The sequence below is a fragment of the Pongo pygmaeus genome, chromosome 14, assembly GCF_028885625.2.
Source record: "Pongo pygmaeus isolate AG05252 chromosome 14, NHGRI_mPonPyg2-v2.0_pri, whole genome shotgun sequence".
Classification (NCBI taxonomy): domain Eukaryota; kingdom Metazoa; phylum Chordata; class Mammalia; order Primates; family Hominidae; genus Pongo; species Pongo pygmaeus.
Window position 1 is genome coordinate 52,830,683 of NC_072387.2, and position 23,003 is coordinate 52,853,685.

Consider the following 23,003-nt stretch of genomic DNA (forward strand, 5'->3'; position numbering starts at 1 on the left):
CAGGGAGCTTAAAAAGAATACCCTTTGGCAAAGCCAAGATTCACACCGAAGTCTGTTGGATCACCAAGTCTGTGTTTCATTATACTGAATTAGAAGATAGTAACAATGAGAAAGAAAAAGACGGCGATTTGCAGCCCTGGCTGCACATTAGTTTCTCCTTGGGAGCTTTTTTAAATCATGATGTCCAGGCTGCACCCTAGACTGATTAAACCAGAATATGTAGGAGTGGAATCCAGACATCAGGATTTGCTTAAAGCTCCTCAGGTGACTTTAGTGTGCAGCCAAGTTTGAGAATCACTAAGAGATGTTGCAAAGGAAGACTTGGTAATAGTTGGCTAGCAAGCGGGAAGACTGAGAGAGAAGGAGGAAAGAGGTGACTTTAAGATTTTTAACTTGGATGAAGGCAGAAAAGGATGTGAGTAGGAAAATGAGGAGTTTATTCTCATAGTAATTTACTTTGCCATCATAATGTCACACATCATGGTGTGACATCCAGGTGGAAATACCCAATAGGTGCCTTGGCAAAGTGAACCAGGGGCTTCAGAGGAGTCAAGGCTATATCAAGGTCAACACCTCATCCACTGCTGTGCTGGGGGCAGCTCACACCCGCTCCAGGGAAGCAACTATTAAATGTCCTGAAATTTTGCAAGCCAATTGTTAACACAGCCATTAATAAAAATTAAATCGAAAGAATTAAATGAATTAAATAAATTATATTTTTGAAAATGTAATAAACTCTCAAAACTCATTACTTCTCATTACTACACTTTAGTATTGCCTGTGCTCTTGAAGTTGTTTATGTATACTTTATCTGTGTGGTGGGAAAGCCATATAATGGTAGCTTACTGTAGGGCATCTTTCCCAACTCTGCAATCACTCATGTTGATAGCTTGAAACTGGCCATAGTAAGGAGTATTTACATCATGAAAACTGGCAAATACTACAAAATAGGGCCCCCATCATCCCCCACAAAGAGCCAGTTGTTAAAACATTTACCAGCACACCATTGCCTCAAACCACATTAGGGACTATGCAGAGATGCCAGCGTATGAGTATGCATGGAGAACCTCATCAAGATAAAACAAAGACAGTAAGAGACAAGTTAAACTTCACAGATGGGGGTGGCGGGTGGTGTAAAGAAAAAAAAAAGACTTCACAGATGGGGGAAAAAAACTGATGCTAGAGACAGTTTTCCCCTTGACTAATATTTCCCAAAACACAAGCTTTTTGCAATACTCAGGTCCTTTGGGATTGCTACTATTCCAAATAAATCTGTTTTATTTAGCTCCATGAATAAGGTCCTTCTAGCCAGAGAAGATATATTTTATATGCACACATAAAAATACTCTGTGTTTATGTAACACTTTCCTTTTAAGGAGTTCACAGCAATTCCACATACTCTCTTTATTCCTATGAACACCCTGGGGAGGTAGCTAGGTGGTAGAGGAAATAGGAAGGAATGAACAAAAAAAGAGTTGAATTAGAAATCATGGCATTGCCTTGCCTCAGTACCATAAACAAGCATAGGAAAGCCTAACTTCAGGACTATAAAGTGTCTTGCTCAAGAAGGTTCTAGAATTGGACTCCCATCACGGGCATTTTTACATAGGCATGGCCTAGAAGCAGGGAAAACCTCCCATTATCTACCTTCTCTTCTCATTCCCTTGCTATTTTGGCTTTAGCCCCTAACTTGGGCCAGAGCTGGAGTTTGCAGTCCAAGCCTGTCTGACTCCACAGCCTCTAGGAGGTCACCAAAGGGCCAGCAGCAGGAAAGGAGATAGGCCTGCCAAGAAGCAGCAGGGACCTATGTTAGGGCTTGTTCCCATGTGACTCCAGTGGTCCCTGATGATCATTCCTGGGCTCCTCGCCAGTGACTCTCCCCTCTGCACCTGCTGCATCATCCCCCTGGGGATCCAAATGGCCTCTCTGAATGTCCTTGGCAATTCCTCCTGAGGCTCTGGACAATTTCAAATCAGTCCTTTGGAATACAAGTCAGCTTAACTTTAATGCTTGGTATCCTCCCCATTTACCCAAGATTTGTCTGTGCTGCAGAGCAGAAGGTACACGGCTGCTGATAATGAAAGTTGGGGGAAAGAATTAACTGGGTTGTGTGTATGTGTGTGTACATGTGCACGCATGTGCATGTATGTGTGTCAAAAACAGTCAAACAGAAAGTCAAAGGGGCAGAAACAAAGAAACAGAGGCAGAAAAACAGAGAGGCCAAGAGTTACAGAGGCTGTGGGAATTCCTGAACCAAGACAATCTCTTATTCACAGTGGTTTTGTTTCTAAGAATTTCATTGTTTGTTTTTAACTGCTAGAAGGGTAGACTTTCAAGTGAAAAATGCCCTGGGCTCCACCCAAGCCAGCCTCGCACATTTGTGTGGTTGTGTGCCCCCTTAACAACTTCTCTGAAGACAACCCTCAGGGGGATGCTATCGCAAACAGCACTGCCTTCAGGAGCACTTGTCTCTGGACAAATATTGATGTAGGATTTTTCTTCTTGTCACTTTGCAAGCCCTGGGCTCACTCAGCCACGCTGGCGTTCCCCAGCTCACCTGGGTTATACCTTGTACCCGCATTCAGTGATTCCCAAGCTCTTGTACCACACCCAGGAGGAATGAAGATACACTGGACGTTGAAGGGTGAGGAGGGCAGAGAATAATTTTATTAAGTGATGAAAATAACTTTCAGCAGAGAGAGGACACGGGGTTGGTCCCCCTACCCAAAGGCAGGAACATTCCCCGTGTGCCTGGGCTGGGGCCTTTTATGTCCACGGGGTTTTATGGACTCAGAATGGGGAGTGTGTGCTGATTGGTTTGTGAGTATGCAAAAAAGGTTAAAGCAAAGACATCACTCAAAGGTGGGCACAACAGTATAGAAAGCCAATTAGGAAAGAGTAGGTATATTAAACTAGGTGAAGTGCGAGGACCAATCAGAAGAAAGCACGCCACATATAAATTCTCAATCCGGCCCAAGGATTTAACTTGCAGCTTGGCTTTCAGGCTTTAAACTCTTCAGCTTGGAGGTGAGGTTTCACCAGGGACCTGCCCCTATCTGCCTAGGCATTTGGCTGCCTCCTGTCGCTATCAATATCACGGCATACTCAGACTGTGAGACCCAGCCAAGCCTGAGGGAGACTCACCCCCACTCGCACCTCCAATCTCAACAAGACTTCTTAATTGCCACAAAGATGGCCTCAGGTGTCCTGCTGGTGCCCACGTGGGCTTTCCTCAGCAAGTGGGGGAGTTCTGAGATGCTTCCTAACGGCCCTCAGACTGAGCTTGAGTGCCTTTGAAGCAGTCAGGGATCCACACTAGACAACCAAAAAAACAAGTCAATTAAGTGGAAAGTCACTCCCTTGGGAGGCAGGAGACAGGCTGTAATCTTCCTAATCCCATCTAACTTCAGTAGATCTGTGCTCCTCTGTGAGATGCCAGGGTGTGAGTAGTCACAGTCATTCACTCAACAATCAATTACTGAGCCCCTGCTGAATGGCAAGGACTGCCCTGGGCACTGAGGACTCAATGGCTGTAAAAACAAAAAGCAAAATGGCCAACATGGACCCAGGAATAGTGGGCTTATAGGAGATGCTCTCTGATGTCCCTTCTCATCTAATATTCTCTAAATAATTCCTAAGTGGCAGGAGGGCTTCCCTACATCTCCCCAGCTAATGAATTCAGCCGCTACTGAGTAAGAGATCGGTTTGTTTTCTTTACATTTGAGTTCTCAAACTTAACTACTTTGCACTTGCAGTGTGGGTGTCTGAAATGTTAATTGAGCCTCACCACAGCCCCTGGAAAGAGGTAAGTGTTGCAACATCTGCCACAATTTAAAACACTTACTCAGGTGCCTGTCTGCTCAGGGTACCCTATGCACTAAGTCAAAGAGGCACAGGCCAGCTGTCCAGAAGCTGCCAGAAACCCTGGAACTCACCCACACAAAGGACAAACAAGCAGCTGAGCAAATTCTGATAGAATGGTACTGTTAAGCAAATAAAGAGAATGTAAATGAGGAACTGGTGAGGAGGCCACCCTTTGAGAAGATGGAGGTGAGAGGGGAAGGAGAGGAGTTAGCACACGCCAGGCAACGGAGTGGGGGTAATCACTCACTCTGTCTCTCTCCATCAGTCTGGGGTTGCCAGGGTTTTTGAATGGCAGAGAAAAGAGAGTGGAGAGAACTGGGATGGGGGGACACAGGGCCCCGGCCCTCAGTGACTGCTCCCCAAAGGCATTAATTAGATATCACTGCAAAATAGCAAAACCAGAGTAAAACCTCCCCCAGGACTTTACTCACACAATGACCAGGCTCTTTCACGAAGCCCTCCCGGGTCCCTCCCTCCCTGCTTTTACGTCTTACATAAGGAGCCTTCTATTGTGCTAATATCCAAGGAAAAAAGTGACTAAGGGTGAGTGTGCGACTAAGGAAAATAAAGAAGGAAGAGAGCCTCCAAGGCTTGCCCCCACCCCCAAGTTTCTTGGCTCACTCCACGATTCCGTCAGTTCGCAGGCTCTGACATAAAAGGCAGGAAGCTACACACACTAAACAAAGCTCCTTAGATGTCAGGAAATTAACCTGGGAAATCGGAGCCAAGAGAGATTAAAGGCATTGCAGGCCGAGTTCAAAAACCTCTATGGCGTTACATCAAAAGCTGTTTTCTGGGCACCGCAGGCTCGGCTCTGCCAAACTGTACATCCCGAAAAACCTGGCCACAGGGCTGGCATGCCTGTGTGGTGTGCATTTTCCCTGCCACAGACTGAATCCTCACTCAGATCTACAGCTTTTGACTCTTCCTGTCATAGGAGTCTAAGGCCTGCCTGCCGTAGGCAAGTCTGCCCTGAGAAGAGCGGCTTGCCGCCCTGGCTTCCTTATAAGGGAAGAAGATCGCACACCTAACCTCAGAGGGGGTCCAACGAGTGGCCACAGGGAAAGGAAGAAAGTCCTTAAAAGGAGGAAGAGCCCTGCTAGCTTCAGCTGCACTCATACACAAAAAAAAAAAAAAAGAGAGAGAGAGAAAGAAAGGAAGAAAAAGAAAGAGAGAGAGAGAGAGAGAGAAGAGAAAAGAAAAGAAAAGAAAGGAAAAGAAAAGAAAAGAAAAAAAGAGGAAAGAAAAGAAGTGAGGCAGCCTGGGATCCCTGACCCTCCCAGCTAAGAAAACAAACCGCCTTGTGGAAGGTGAAAGGGTCAGAGCGGAACAAACCAGAGAATTGTGAGAATCATTATTTATGTCCACAGCAATAATACTGTCTCTTTGAGCCTCAGTTTCATTATCTTTACAATGAATGTAGCTTCTAGCTAAGATATCCTAGAATTCTTGAACAATCTTAACATTTAAATGGAATGAAATTGTCAGCAGGCTTTGTACAACACTCATTGTATCTCCAGCAGTGAGTGCTAACCCCCTCTTACAGAGGAGAAAACTGAGGCCCCATGTCACATCTGGTAGAGAGAAGAGCCCATAATGAACTAGTGGTTCCTGGCCCTAGTGATTCCGGGCCCAGTGCTCTAGGAGGGCAATGGTGGAACAACAGTATTGTTCCTAAACTGCATCAAAGGACATTTGCAAGAATAAGCTCAAAGTGTTGCTATTCCTGCTTTTTTTTAATTGGAAAGCAAGTGGAGGTCAGAAGGGAGCCATTTATTGTACCAGCCTTTTGGGAAATGGAACGCTCAGATATATAAGCCCCATGGTGGCCTCATAAAGAGTGCAAAAATCTCTTCTCAAGTCTATAAAAGTGAAGTTAGTCGTATTAACTGGAAAGGAAATCTGTGAGAGAATGTGACTCATTTGTTCTTCACCCGTAATACCTTCAAGAACCTGCCCTGTCCCTAATCTGAGTGGGGTGGCCCCCAGAGGCCACATGATGCCCCTCCAGGGCTGATGGGGCCACAGTCACCCGGCTGAGAGAAAATCAGAGTCACTCTTCCACAGGAATTCTACTGAGACTTAGAGAGTACAGCCAAGGAATCTGTGAACCTGAATCCATGCAACGGCTGTATTAGTAAAAGCTCCTCCGAGGAACACAGTCAATAGGATGTAGTTCATTGTATGTATATATGCTATAAATATGCATCGTGTGTGTGGGAGGGGGAGAGAGATAGAGAGAGATTTTTTATTAAGAATTGATTCACATGCTTATGGAGGGTGGCTACCAAGTCCCAAGATCTGCAGCTGGCAAGCTGGAGACCCAGGAGAGACCTACCTGAAATCCAAAGGCAGGAAAAAAGGCAATGGCTGACAGGCTAGGGGAAGTCTCTCTTCCTCAGGGGAGGGTCAGCCTTTTTGTTCTATGCAGAGCTTCAACTGATGGGATGAGGCCCACCCACATTAGGAAGGACCATCTTCTTCACCCAGCCTGCACATTCACATGTTCATCTCTTCCAGAAACACCCTCACAGACACATACAGAATAATGTTGACCAACTCTCTGGGTACCCCATGGTTCAGTCAAGTTGACACATAAAATTAACCATCATCATCACATAGACAGGTGCCAGGTCAGCACAGCCACAGCAGCAAGGCAGAAGGAGGCAAGACCGAGTGAGGAAGCTGCAGGGTTCCTGGGAAAGCTAGCTTCAAGGGAGGAACATGGGACATTCTCAGTGAGAAATGGTGATGAGAGACAGACAGGGGTACCAGAGGCTGGGAGCCTTTCCAGTGCACAAGATTCCCCTTTATCCTTCCACTCCCCAGTTCTAAACTGAACTGCTTCGAGTGGGTTTCTCTTTTGGATAACTGAACAACCTCTGATTAGAACAAGAACATCGTGGATCTCCTTGAATTTTATTCTCTAAATTTAACCCGATTCTCTAGTTTTAGACCAGCCATTTATCAAGGAATAAACTATACTGCATGTCATGTACTGCCAGGTTAAATACCACATACTCTTCGTTCTTAGATCATTTACATTTTTGGTTTTGACTTCTTGCAAGCAACCACGTGCTTAAAATAAAATATTTCCTTGAGGATTTGATAAAGTATTTTGATCTGTAAGGCTTAGGTTTAATGAGTGAGCTACTCAACTCCTGAGGGGTCCCATCCATCTGCCCAGCATCCACATCATCAAACCTTTTTTGTTTTCTACTCACTGTTCTTTCGGCATTTTCTGGAGGATGTCAAATGTTAAGAGGTTTTCCTTAATTTGAGAATGTGTGACGGCCCAGTCTGAATTCTTTGCAAAAAGCATAGGTCTACTACACAATGTTACCGATATAACTTTTAGAAATCTCTGTCTCTTCTCCTATGAGCTCTTTGAAGGACATGACCCATGCCTTACACAATTTTGTGGCGCTTTTACCTTGAATACAGTACCTGAGAACTTATAGCTGCGCAATGCATTTTTTGGTTAATTCTCTCAAATAGTTCTCATAAAAAGCCCACCAAGTAGATCACATTATTCCCTGTTGCATTAATGTGTTTAAACTAAGCAATGCTACAACAACATACAACCCCAAAAATCTAAGCATTTGCCTCAACAAAGGTTTGTTTCTCACTCATGTCACACATGCATGATGGGTCAGCTACAACCCTTGTCCATGCCTTCTTTGCTCCAGGACTCAATAACAGAAAGAAATGGAGATAGCAGAACCAACAATGTCTCTTAAAGCATCTATACAATAGTGGCACAATTCCTCATACTCACTTTTGCCAGCCAAAGTAAATCTCATAGCCAAGCCTGACGTCAATAGGGCAGGGATACACAGTCCTTCGCCAGGAGGAGGGAGGGGTGCCAGAAATCACATGGCCACACCTAGTACAACACGACAAGGATGCATAATCTTCCCCCAGACAGAGACAGCAAAATGAGAATGCTAGTACTACACAGCACACCATCTCCTAAAGAAACTGAGGGGAAGCAATCCGCCTGATCAAGTAGCTCATTAGTGGCAGAATCAGCCTTTAAACACTGTCAGACTCCAGGTTTGAGGATTCCTTCCAGCACACCACAGCTGTTTCTAGGTCTCACTCTGGGACAGAAGCACCTGCCCTGATCCACGCTTTCTGCCACTCTCCAGGAATATTCACGTCAAGATGTCCCACTCAAACATTTGGCCCTTGAATGTTTTATTCATAAGGATCATATGTCCAAAGGAATCTAAGCAAGCCAAGTCAGACAAAATTAACAAGCGTAAATTAAGGAATGTAATAGAGCCAACATTGAAATTCTCAGTAAATGGAGTCATTTAAAACATTTTTTTAGTTTAGCCAGACTGAAGATCAAAAGGGGGTTGGTGGCACCTGAGAGGAACAAGAAGCTGTCACCACCCCCCTGCCCTGGGAGCAGAAGAGAGATGAATGACAGCGCTGTCCGCTTTCAGCACTTCAGCGTGGCGTCAGCTGTGTCTCTCTGGCCATTGGTCAATTGCATCCTGCAGTAGCTGGAATGAGGGATCTGGGGAGGACAGGGACTAATGCCCAGGAAAAGCCTGGCACCAATCATTTTAAAAGGGTCTTAACCATGACCTGGTCAGCATTTCCAGAGTTAATTAGTCCCATCACGATAAACAACACCCAGTCCCAAATGGGCACCCTGGTTGCCTGTGGTAAGTGACTTATTTATTTGCCTCTCTCTGGCCAGCAAGTAGTTTTGTTCAAGAAAAAAAAAAAAAAACCTGACCACATGCAGATCTTCAAATCCAGAAAAGAAATCAGAATTCATTGTTTTTTTCTGAATCATTTAATTTCCCTTAAGTTGAATAGATGACATGTTTGGCCTTCAGACGGTGTGGATTATGAAAAGTCAAGCACTCTAACACTTGGCAGCAGAGGCTTCATGGAATACCTACTCCCCACCTCTGCCAATAACATTTTTAAGGAGATTCGGTTTGATTAAACTATACAAGGTAAATAATGAATCCAGCCTGCCCAGGATATATCAGGTTGCATAGTGTGATGAAACACATACCATCCTGAATGTTCTTCCAAAAGAACTTGTACAGAAAATGCTGTCCTGCCAGAATACAGGCTCCTTGCCAACCCACGCCACTCTCCACCCTGAGACCAAACACTCAGCAAGCTGAAGCTTGCAGGCCACAGTGACTGGCTCCATGCTGCCTTGGGAAGCCCTGCATGACCTCTACATGGTCCTCCTTCAGTATGTGAGGTACAAAGGCAACACCAGGACATTTTGAAGGGCAAAACAAGGTTCAATGGGGCAATTTCCAAGGCATCTTGTTCCACTGCTGGTAAGCAATTGGCAGGCTTTCTACAGGGACTTCTCAAAAGAGGATCCAGAAGGCAGGCTCAGCATTGCAGCCTGGCTGCAGGCCACAGTGTGGCAGACGCATGTATTCATGGGCATGTCAAATACATCACCTCAATACGAAATTCATAGGCCCAACATTCATCTGCGAGATTGAACACTGGGTAGCTCAAAAGCTAGTCTTCTGAAAGCATCCTACAAAACACCCAAAGTTGCCGTTCCAGAATTGCTATAATTTCACGACTGTGCAAGCTGTACTAATAGTACACAGGCAAAGGGATATAAAGAAGATTATATTAATGCTCAAGGGGGAAAAGCAAGATTATAAAGGACTTAGCAGAGCTATGTTCTGATAATAAACCAAGAGCATTTAGCAACCAACCTAGAAAAAAAATGGATTTACAGCCGAAGTCTTTCCTGTTTGGGGCTACAGCATCATTCTGTCATTCTAACCACATTTATCTTGAACCTCCCCCCACCACCCGCTGCCCATGTACTGGCCACCATGCTGGGATCAACAGAGCTGAATGAGACACAGGACCTGATACTGGGGAGCTGACCATCTAGCAGGTGAGGTATGCATGGATGAAGCATCTTAGGACGTCTAAAGAAGGAGATCACTCCTCCATACTGGTAAGTCCACAGACAGCTTTATGGAGACATTTGAGTAAAGTCCTAAAAAGGGGCAGGGATGCAGCCATGTGCAATGGGAAGAAAAGAATTCATCAGCTGTGACCATGAATGTAGATAGAGATGTTTGGGCGTCGTCCAGATCCCCTCTTTGCCCTGTGGGGCTCCCATCTCCTGGCTGCTGAGACTTTGGTTGTTCTCTAACCACAGCTGCTCCCCTTTTCTGGAGGTTTGCCCTTGGCTGACCAGAGCACCTCACCGGGGAGGTTAACCACACTCTGCCTCTGAGGATGGCCAACAGCCAGTGATGGCACAAAGGGCCAGCCCCCTGGCCTCAAGACAGGCACAATTCTGAAGTGGGCTCATGAAGAGACTACCCCATCCCCCCAGTGGACAGAGCTGAGGTTAATCTCCACCTGAGACCTGATCTTCGCTGGGTTCCTTCCCCTCTTCTATCTTGCTCCTCTCACTCCCTAGTTGATATTTCCTGAGAACACCTCTTCAGTAAAGCACACACATCCAAATCCTATCCAAGGCTTTGCTTCTAGGAGCCCATCATAAGGCAGTAGGCCCCTGGCTTTCTCTCACGCAGCTGCACAGTTGCACTAACAAGGAATTCCTGAGGTGGCCTTCTAGCACCTCTGTAAGCCCCCTATCCTACTCCACCCTTACCCCTCTGCTTCATCCGAAACTGACCCCTCACTCTTTCCCCACCTCATGTCTTACTTTTGTTGGAAAAGCTTACTCCCCACTTACCCATTTCTTTCAAGATCTAACTCAAGTTTTACTTATTCCAAGGTTTCCCAGGCCAGACTCTACCCATGCCCCTTACGTGTGTATTTTTTAACCACTTAAGAGATGTGCCAAAGCATGTATCAATTTTTATTTTTCAGACAATTGGATCAGAACTTAATCATCCAAATAGATGTTGCCACTTTCAAAATACTCATCTTGGATGATTAATCACTTCCTTCAATGCAACCACTGCCCATCATAATTTAGGGATTCCTCTTAGGGGTTTGCCCTCAGCGTATGCATCACCCACTATTGAACACAGTAGCCTACGGCAATGTCTCAGAGGTTTTAGAACATCATTCAGAACCATAACTGGTGATTGCAGGTTACTGAGAGCACATACATAGATATTTCGTAATTCCACAATTTACACATCTCCAGCTGTCCCTTGTTGAGTGAAACCCTTTCTCCCATTATGCTGCTCTAAATCCAACCAATTCCAGTGATGGCAAATGGTTGCTCTGTGAAAGTGACTTTTCTTTCCTCTTTGAGACATTTGGATCCGTGTCTGATGAGTAATATAGGTACTGATTCATTCATTCAACAAATATTTATTGAACACTTTCCACATGGAAAGCCCTGTGCTACAAGTGAGGCTGTAAAATCAAATAAAACATGGTGTTTACTCACATGGGGTTTAGAGTCTATCTGAGGAAAATAACAAGTCAATTGACAATGTAGTATAGTGCAGTAAATGCTATAGAGAGATACACATGGGTCTACGGAAGAGAGCAGAGTAAAGGGAGGCTGGAGGAGCAGGGAAGCTTCCAGAGGCTGTGTTTCAAAGGGTGATTCAGAGTTTTCTAGATAAAGAAGTTGGGTGGGGTCAATGAGGAGAGGGACTGCTGGTAGGAAGGCATAGATAGAATTCTGAAGCAGAAAAATATTCGAGACACTTCCCGTGAAGGGTGGATTTGGCAGAATGAGCATAGACAAGAGAGGTGGTCAGGCTACTGAGAGGCCAAGAAGGGTTTATCTCCAGAGCCACGGGAAAGCCCCTGAGGGATCAGACTGGGATAAAAACCAACCAACAAACCGAACCCATGTAGCGTGACTAACAACTAATGAGTCATTTTAATGTGTGTGCTCAATACTTCTGCACATGTGCCATCCTGATGAATCCTTCAACAACTCTATAAGAGACACATGACTATCCTCACTTTCCAGAGGGGGAAACAGAGACTGGGAAAGTTTACTACTTGCTCAAGATCACACAGGTAGTAAGTAGCAAAGTTGGGATTCAAATCCTCAACTCCAAAGCTCAGGACGAGCCTCTAAAAGAAGTCCGGCAAAGGATACAAACAAATACGTCATGTTAAAGGAAAAACTTCAACCGCATTAAATTTAAAGGAGTTTAATTGAGCAATGAATGATTCATGAATCTGGTAGCCCCCAGAATCACAACCAATTCAGAGAGACTCCAGGGGTGCCTTGTAGTCAGAACACAAATTTATAGAGCAAAAAAAGGGAAGTGACATACAGAAATCAAAGGTGAGGTACAGAAACAGTTGGATTGGTTACAGCTCTGCATTTGCCTTACTTGAACACAGTTTGAACACTCAGCAGTGTATGAGTGGTTGAAGTACGGCTGCTAGGAATGGCCAAGACTCAGCTATTGTTGCAGGTGCATACTCCTAAGCTAGGTTTTCAATCTTGTCTACCTACTAAATTGGTTCAGTCCGTCCACAAGGACTCAAATATGGAATATATTCTCAGTCCATATTTAGTTTGCTTTAACAATCATTTAAAAGAGAACTTTAAATTCTACATAAATTTACAATATTGAACTTAGGTACAAGTCAAAGCATTGGAAAGTAAAGCAATAATACTGAACCATTGTATACCCATTTAACTAACAGAAAACCTTAGTCATTATGTGCAATGCCGTCTACTTTGCATTACTCGACTGGTATTAATATATTGATGGTCATATTGTAAATGGTCATACATCTTTTGGAAAACAATATAATAATATATACCAAAAGTCAATGCTCTTTTAAAATGTCCATCCTCTTTTACCCGCCTCTAGGAATGTATCCCTAGAAAATATTTCAAAAGGAGACAAAAAGTTTATCGTTGTAACATTATCTTGAGTAGTGCTAAACTGAAAACAATTTAAATGTAGAGTGGTAGTATAATGGTTTGGTAAATGATCATACAACAAATCAATGGAATATTGTGTAGCCATTTAATATGATCTTTATGAGGATTATGTAACACCATGGGAAAATATTTATAAGAAGTGCACTGTCACGTGAAAAGATAGAATACAGTACACTATTGATATTCACAAGGTATATAGCCTAATACCTCTGCAAATTCCCAAATAAGTGGAAACCATTGTAGCATACAATTTTCTCTTTAAAATGCAATAGCTGAAAATGTTAAGTAACCCTTCAAGACTCTTCAGGAGTCTATAAACTCGGGACTTGCTTATAAAGCTATAAAAATAAATTTTGCCAATAAAATAAATTCTAGAATGCATTATATTACATCATTAGGCTACTTAACTAAATTTACCTAAATCTGTAAAGAAACAACATCTTTATCACGTCATGAGAGTTCTTTGCAAGCTTCATATGAAAGCACAAAAGCTGTGTTGAAATGCTGGTCCCACCAATGGTGGGCTGGGCTTGTTTACTGACTGTGTGATTCTTACTTTCTTGCACACCAGCTTTTTGTGTGTGTGTGTTTTGAGATGGAGGCTCGCACTGTCGCTCAGGCTGGAGTGCAATGGCGCGATCTCGGTTAACTGCAACCTTCGCCTCCTGGGTTCAAGTGCTTTTCGTGCCTCAGCCTCCCAAGTAGCTGTGATTACAGGTGCCCACCACCACGCCCAGCTAATTTTTTGTGTTTTCACTATGTTGGCCAGGATGGTCTTGAACTCCTGACCTCGTGATCTGCCCCCTTCAGCCTCCCAAAGTGTTGGGATTACAAGTATGAGCCACCGCACCCAGCCCATCAGCTTTAAAATCTAGCGATTTCCAAATCAAAGCTCTCAAAATTACAAACCACTGTGATCTTTGAAGTCCTAGGCAAATAATTGAAATTGAGAATGTCAAGTTCAAGAATGCTTCCAATCTACTTCTATTCATATGTACATATGTGTTATGATTACAACAATTTGAAAATTTAGACATACAGCCAAAGCTGTCCAGAAACATAAAAAATAAAGACAATTGTACTTGGGTGAAAGAAATCTAGGTAGTAGTTTTCTTTTAAAACATTTCTAAGTATTATATATTTTTTTCACAATAAAATGCACACAAACAATTTATTACCCTGTTGTCATATTCTTGTAGGTTGAAACCCGTTGTCTTTAATCCATTGTTACTTTATAGTTTGTAATGTATTTGCAGGGCTTTGGGGTTGCCATAAATGGGTAAAGCCTGGAGAATTAAGCAAGAACTGGCTATAAAAGTAACCACATTATACTTCCTATCCATATCCCTTGACATTCAACCAGGGATGCCAAAATCAGTGGTGTCTTTGTACCCAAATACACTGGTAAGATGCACTATTACTTTGTTTTCAACGTGGGACCAAGGCTCATTCACTCAAATGACAAAACATGCCTTTGATTTCTGTGACCTCACTAATTGATTCGACAGGAACTACAAGTTACATTCAGTGGTTTGATCCATGTGACACTAGGAGGTAGGAAAGAAGGGAGAGGCAGAAAGGACAGAAGGAGGGAAGGAATCATGTATTCATGCTAACATGCACTGAAAACCAGTTTTCTTTTTCTTGTTTTTCACAGATCCTAAAGTTGACCTCCAGATAACATTCTGTCACATGTATGTGCACCAGAGATGGGGAGAACACACAGAATGGGTGAGAGTAGCTCAGCCCACACGTTAGTATGCAAAATAGTCAGAGGCAGTGTCTGATACTGTTCCAGGGGAGACTCAGTCATACAGGAACACTTAACTGAGAAAATGAATTACATTATTCAGCTTGGGCTGCCATTACAAAATACAATTGACTGGGTGGCTTAAACAACGGAAATGTATTTTCTCACAATTCAGGAGGCTACAAGTCCAAGATCAAGGTGCTAGATCAAGGTGCTAGCATGGTCAGGTCCTGGTGAGGGCTCCCTTCCTGGCTTGCAAACTGCTGCCTTCTCACTGTGTCCTCATATGGGGAAAAGAGAGAGAGCAAGCTCTCTGGTGTCTCTTCCTCTAAGCACACACATCCAACCGGATCAGGGTGCCACCCCTAGAACTTGATTTAACCTTAATTACTTTCTTAGAGGACCAGATACAGCTACACTGGGAATTAAAGCTTCAACATGAATTTGGCAAGGACAAAAACATTCAGTCCATAACATGTATGCTTTCTGTTTTTGCAGGAAGAACCACAACTGTTTAGGTGCATGAATTCTACAATTTGTAAAAACTCATTGTTTTTCACCTAATATATGTAAGAACTGAATAATAACACAGAGAAAGAAATTCTAGCGTTAAAGAATAAACCAGAAATCTCCTTAAAGGAACACAAGTAACAAAGCCTGGCAGGGGTGGGAAACAGCAGAAATTACCATATTTTGCTTGGATCTTGAAAATTGTGAATTATCAGTGAAGTCCAATTTTCACTTTTTAATAATGGAGCTCTATAACATCTGAAAACTCTGGGTTTATGTATTTTTATTATCAACTCTATAAATTCAATAAAGAAGTGGAGTAAAGGCTCAGGACAAGAAGAAGGGAGAAAAGAACAGTTAAAAATTTGGGAAATATTAGCACTTCATTCTTTACCAAGTTGTCACTCTATCACTGCAAGCGTGAGGGTTGGTGAAAAGTATTAAGCAGACTAAGATTGCACCACAGAGATCCCAGGCTTATACAACCAGCACACTTCCCCCACTAACTGACATACTCAACTAATAACTACTGAATGTTGCCCATTGGCCAGCCACATCCAACCCTTAACCCACTGCATCCTCAGATCTGCCACCTTACAGATGAAGAAATGGAAATGTAAACAAGTTAGCTGACTAAGAACAGAGTGTAATGAGCATCGTGGTTGACTCCCTGCCATTCATGCACATCATGCTAATATAAAGTAATCAGACTACATGATCCCCAGCCAAGAATGAGTTCAAGAATATTCCTGGGACATATTTCTGCTGGAAGTCTCCCAAGGAAAGTTTCCCTTTCCTGAGAGCGGGCTCCCCAGTCAGAGATCTCTCTCTTCTTGTCTAGCAACAATGTGAATGCATTCTGCTCCTGAGGAGAATAACACCAAGGATGGCAAACGGGCAAGGGGGAAAGATGGCAAGGGTCCTTGATGACACCACTGAACTGCCAACCCCACCAACCCACAGCCAGCCCAACTTCTGGACTTCGTGTTATGAGATAATAAATTTCCTAAGCGTCTGTGCTGGGATGAGTCAGGTTCTCTTTCATTTTCATCAAAAGCATCTTGGCTGATACAAAAAGCCAGAATCCAAACCCAGGTCTGTGTGATTACCAAGAACCTACTCAGTCCAAGAGTTTTCTAGTCTGTCTCTGGTACGCATAAAGTCCCGAAGGGTTTCCAAGTCAACAGCTGCAGTGGTCCTGGAGTCAGACAGACTTGGACTAAATCCCAGATCTGCCACTAATTAGCTGTGTGATTGTGGGCAAATTACCTCTCCTTTTTATGCCTGTTACCTCATCTGAAAAATGGGAATAATCACTGCACCTGCCACAAAGAGCTGTTTGAAGACCAGAGGAAATTTCCACACAGTCAGTGCTCAGTGATCATTAGTTTTCATGAGCAGGGGAACTGAATGACTTTTGGTGGCTAGATTATTTTGATCAGAATCTTTGTAAGTTTTGAATAGAGTAACATTTACTTTCTCCTGACATATCACATCTACGCCAAAATAAAAATACAATGTGGCCAGGCGCGGTGGATCATGCCTGTAATCCCAGCACTTTGGAAGGCCGAGGTGGGTGGATCACCTGAGGTCAGGAGTTCGAGACCAGCCTGGCCAACATGGTGAAACCCCGTCCCTATTAAAAATACAAAAATTTGTTGGGCATGGTGGTGATCTGTAATCCCAGTTACTCAGGAGGCTGAGACAGGAGAATCGCTTGAACCTGGGAGGCGGAGGTTGCAGTGAGCCGAGATTGTGCTATTGCACTGCAGCTGGGCAACAGAGTGAGGCTCCATCTCAAAAAAAAAATGTTTTCTTAATGTTTGGCCTTGTCTGAGCTTTTGGCTTTTTAGTTAGAAAACTCCTCATTCTTTATTGAAAGAACATATCATTTAAAAAAATATTTGAATATGTCACCCATAGTATCATGCTACCTAATTAAACAATTTTTGTTTTTTGATATTACCTCTGGCATGTAATATGCACATACCTACAATATAGTGAACATACTCTTTTGTTTCCTATTATTTTCACTTAAATTATAGCATATATCGACATGTTCTTCATAATTATTTGCCTTGATACCTTTATAAGATTGATATAATTTACTATATATTCCCCCAGGATTAATATTTTTGACATAAATTGCTTTCTTATTTTTTATCTTAGAGATGATGCAGCAGTGATCATTTTTGCTTATATATTTTGTTTTCTGTGCATTATTTCCCTAAGAGAAAATTCCTAGGCATGGAATTCTGGGTCTAGGGCTATAAATTGTCTTAGTGCCTCCTGCTACATAATTCTCTCCAAAAGGAATGCTCCAGTTTGTCATGTGAATTTAATCTTAACTACTCAAGACTGAAATTGAGTTCCTCTAAGCAGTTACTTGGTTTGAAATATCACATGAGCCTTTATACTTTTGGGAAATCAGTATTTTGATTGCCTTGCCATGGGTTTCAAGCTTTATAAGTGAAATTCTGCTTTCTTCACTTGAGGGACTAAAAGTTCCCTCTTGAACCAATCAGTCTTATTTTTCAAAGGCTGTGAACTTTTAAAAGTCTGCCTGGTTTTATCTCCCTATTTTACTTCATGACTCTGACTTAATTATCATAGACCCCCAAGGATGCCTAATGCCTCAAGGACACCATTTTAAATGGATGATCAAACCCAACTTCCTACTTCTCTGTGAGAGGCATATTTCTAATCTGGGAGTGAGTAGTACAATCCCTCTGTCCAGATGGAGTAACACCGGTTTACTATAGCAAAAGCCTAGGTCCTTGGAAAACCACTGACTGCTTCATGAATTCCTTGGGCATTAATTGGTGAAGTAACAAAGAAAAATGCACCCCACACAAAGTTTATTGTGGACCCCTCCTCATTCTCCCATGCAGCAAAAACGACTAAGCTTCTTTTCCCTTCGAGCAGGACAATAGGTGTGGCTGTGCCAGGATGAGTCTCCCAGGGGTAGAGAAAGCCTGAGTATTTTTCTCTGGTGCTAAATTTACGTGACTCCAGGGCAAGTGCCTCCAAGTCATAGGCAAGGGGGTTAACACACTTGGATGCTCCTAAACGGACTGGATGCTCCTAAAGGAACTCTGTCCAGCCTGCTGTGAGGTCTTTCCACCTTCTCATGTTTCTAACATGACCATAAAATCAAATCTAAATGCAAACATTAAAATGCAAGGCACTATAACTAGGTCTAGGGTAGTCATTCAGGTGATGTGGAGCAGGCTGTTTTTTTCCCCCTCCAGATTATCATAGACATGGGAACACAACATTTAAATGCCCTGGTAGAATTTCAAAAGTATGTCTAGAGATCCTAATGGAGTCACAAACCCCAGATTATGACACACCTCAAGTTCAAGGGTCTAGAAACTTTTTCTGGAAAAGGTCAGATGGTAAATAATTTAGACTTTGGGGGCCATATGGTCTTTGTTCTAACCAATTCTACCAGCATGAAAGCAGCCATAGGCATTTTGTAAGCAAATGGGGCACAGAATTTTTTATTTCTTGTAGAGACAGGGTCTTGCTATGTTGCCCAGCCATGTTCCAATAAAACTTTATTAACAAACACAAGCACTGGATTTGGCCTGAAGGCCATAGTTTGCCAATCCCTACTCTACTTACTGTGTGAATGATAAGATGGGAAGACCTCCTGACTATCAGCTCTGTATTCTTCCAATTTTCAGTTTGTGTTTGCAAGTTTGTGTTTGGTTCATATCTTCAATATATGTCTTTATCATGGGATTTAGGAAGTGGATGTTCATTCAACCAAACATATGAGATTTTTCGTTGCCTACAGTTCTGCTCTTAATTAGCCCTATCTCCATTAAGTATGACTCAAGACTACATTTCTTGATAACGTAGATGAAATTGGTTAAGAAAATTAAAAATTGGAAAGAGGCAGGCAATACAAATCAATTTTCAAGAATTTGTGATGAGCAATTGAATCCAGCCTTTTCTTTGAGATGTGAGCAGACTCTGTTTTGAATGGCTTCTCTGGGGATAAGTAGACTTGAAGGCAGGGAAGCTGCCTGATGCAGCAGAGAGGTTGTGATGTTAAGAGGTAATTATTGGTGCCACCAATATCTGGCTGTGTGACCTTTCCTTGCACAAGTTATTTAATTTCCCTGGTACTTGGTTTCTCCTTATATAAAGTAAGGGATTTGGATTAGATGAATTGGGTTAGATGAGTCCTAAATCTGCTCAAGCTTTGAACATTTAAAATTTTGTGTCAAGCAATCTATGCTGAGAGCTTTACAACATATCAGAAAGCAAGCAATTTAGAGAGAGTTCTGCCTCTTGTGAAGCTCAAATGCACATCCTATGACGGATTCTCACTTTGGTTTTCCCTAAAACCAGGACATTTTAGTCATCTTAGGAATCTTAATTATTATGAAAAGTTTCCCAACTTAACAGGGACAGATTTTCATAAACATAGAAGGGTGGGGGTGTTAGAAAACTTTACTAACAGAAGGTACTTCAAATGGAGAAATATAGTGGGTGTTTTAGTCAAGGTTATCTAGGAAAACAGAACCAATAGAATATATATATAGAGAGAGAGATATGTAAGAGGAGATGTAGAAATTGGTTCATGCAATTATGGAGGCCAAGAAGCTCCGTGATCTACCACTGCAAGCTGAAGACCAGGAAAGCTGGTGGCATAATTCAGTCAGAAGGCCTGAGAGTAGGGGGCGAGGAGGTGAGAAAGAGGATGGTAATAGTGTAAGTCCCTGTCTGAGTCCAAAAGATGGATGTCTCAGCTCAAGCAGAGAGAGCAAATTGGCCCCTTCTTCACCTTTTTGTTCTATTCAGGCCCCCAAATAATTGGAAAATGCCCAGGCATGGTGGAGGGCCATCTGCTTTATTTTGTTCACCAAGTCAAATGCTAATTTCTTCCCAAAATACCCTCACCGACTCACCAGAAATAATGTTTTACCAGCTATCTGGGCATCCCTTAGCCCAGTCAAGTTAACACATAAAATTAACCATCATGGGGGAAGAATGGAGGCATCACCCTACAGCCATAGTTCTGAATCCTGTTTTGGTTTGTACCAGTCTCCAATGGTTCATTAACAGTAAATACTACAGCAAATATGCAATGAAGATTTTTTCATTAAATATTTAAATTTTAGCATGGCATTTGATTTATACCTTTCAATTGATTGGTCCTTCACAACCATGGATCCATGGTTTATAATGAGGTCAGGTTAAACTGGAAGAATAGTGACTATGGTAAACACAATGACTCAGACTAATCAAAGGATTCATATTGACAAGTGGGCTATAAAAGTGTAGATACATCAGCCTACCATTTAGCCCAATATTAGCAATTTAGTTTCAGCAAAACATCACCTAACACATGAAATCGGTGTTGTTAACTTGAATGTTATTGTTGGTGTTGTCTTGTTTGTATTTAATCAGTGCATTTTTAATGGTTCTATAGTAAATATAACCATAAGAAATGTATGGCTAATTTCATATTTGTGCATTTTTATATAATGCTATAATAAAAATAATTTAAATCAAAACTTGGGATCTCCAAGAATTTTTTTCAAAGATATTCATCACTCAGGTTCTCCAAACATCACAGTAAATGAATGTGAAGTTCATTTCTTCATATATCAGATGGAGTTGATAATTGTTTATTTCACAAGGCTGTTAAGAAGATGAAATGTGATAACAGTTGAAAGAGGTCTGGAAAGTATAATTTGTTACATAAAATCAAGGAAGTAAAACAGTATTTACTATAAAACAAGCACAAGTAAAAAAACAAAACAGCTAGCCAGTATCTACCTCCCAGCCTATGTGTTCAGGCCTCTTGGCAGAAATGTACTTACAGGTAAAGAGTAATGACTTATAACCTAGATATGTTCCTTGGGGATTCCCATACATGCGGCAGAATTTAACCTGCCTCATTGCATCACTGTCTCTGTAAACACATAGAAACAAGTTTACTCAGGGCTCCGCTCAGCTATTTGGGAAAAAAACAGGTCCAGGGTAAATGCAGCTGCCCACTCATGAAACTGAAGCTTCCCTGAACTGTTTACAAGCACTTGATTACAGAAGAAAGCTTGAAATCTAAGCTGAAAAGCCTTTTGACAAAGGCAGGTAGGCAAGATTTTCTACAGCATGGTCTTTATCACCAAGGGGTCCAAATGTTCTACATTTCCTAAAGCACTGCAAGCCAGTCGGGACTCAGGGAGGTGAATGCATGCAGGGCCTGCAAGGCAGGCTTCTAGACAGCTCAAAGCACGAAGGACAGTGAGGGGGAGCAAGGGAATACCTAGATGTATCAGGATTTCTGCATGAAGCTACTCACTAATACCCAGGTATTGGTATTTACTAAAGAGAGGGTGGGTCACTTCCACCAATTAAAATAAAATTTGGGCAAGCCAAACATTACCTAGTAATTGCAGAAATTTAAAATGTGATATCTAGCATGAGATTTGCCACTCTTTACTCAAGGTGAGTCAATTCTTATTTCTTGGGTATCCAGAGAATGCCTAGGTACTTATTCCTGGCCAAAAAAGTTCTTAAAGCCCCCAAGAATTCTTTTGAATTTTACAATGATGTTGAATTATGATCTTTACTTTAAGACAGATATCTGAATTATACTAAGGGCTTTTCTAAAAATCACTGAGTAAAACTAGTATTTATAATTACTGGTTCCTTCAATCTTCTCAAATGCATGACAAATTGCCCTAAGCAAGTGCCACATTGTGTCAGGAGCTACCTGCACTCCCTCTTCCCTCTTTGCAAGCTGGGTGGTGAGTGATCCAGCTTCACAACCCCATCTTATTGCCTGCTTTCCTGAACCACTCCTGGTACCAACTCCTGCAGTTCAGTGGTGATCCTGGATTCTCCAGAAGCAAGCTCTGAGATAAAATTTGATGTACAGAGTATTTATTAGAGATCAACAGCTGTGGAAGAGATGGGGAGGAGGATTTTCCAGAGGGGAAAACAAACCAATGATGGCACAGCAAAATCTTGGCCAGCCCCACAAGGAGCTCGCTGTGGAGGGCAAATAACCCATCAAGGTTGTCTCACATGGAGCTGAAATGGCTAGGCTTGCATACTCACCTCAATCAGTCACTGGATATGGGCTGCCCTCAGAGAAAGCAGCTTTCTGCAGCTCAGGCAAACGCTAAAGGAGTTGACAGCTTGAAGATACATGCTGATGACAAGGGCAACAAGCCATTCCTTGAAGGGAGGCTCTGAGCAATGCAATTTTGTATCCACCACAGTCCACCTCTTGCATTGCTCTGATCCACTATAGCATATCCATTTCGGGGACAACTCCTTTAGGATTCATTCTAGTGGAATGAACTGTAGCCCCCAACGCCGCACCTGTTATCAAGAACACAGCAATAAGCAGCATTTCCCTTTACTGCTCCCCTTTCTTGATTCCTCTTATCTTCAGCCATCACATCTGCCGACCCCAGTGACTTCCCTGGTGTCATGAACCCAACTCTCTTTCCTGAAGAATTTGAGTCTCTGGCCACCATGACCTTCTCAGGCCAGAGTTGTAGCACTTTTTTATTTACCATCACAGTGGAACAAGGGAATATCAAGATGTACCCAAGTATATCATCTGCAGGCCACTCATCTCCCTCCTGACTCCATTGGTTAATGGGGTCCCTACTTTCTCTGCCGAGATGGTGACTCCTGTTCTGCTGGTACCTAGATACCAGGAGTCCAAAATTCCCAGTTAGCAGCCACAGCTTTATATTTAATGGGATTCTTATGTGTCCTCTTTTGGAGACCATAACCTCTAACCCTGAAGAACTCAGATTTGTGGGAATGGGAAGGAAAAATTTCCGTCCCCCAACAGTGGGCTATTGGGAGTGATGGTAAATGTCACTATTATGTTTCTACCTCTTTGTTCCCAGACCCATGTATTCTTCCCATTGTGGACATAGCATTACATAAAAATCTTTGATTCAACGTGTATCCTGGAGGATGGAGCCTCATCTTTGTAGTTATCATCTTGGAGCTGGCTCTATAACTCTG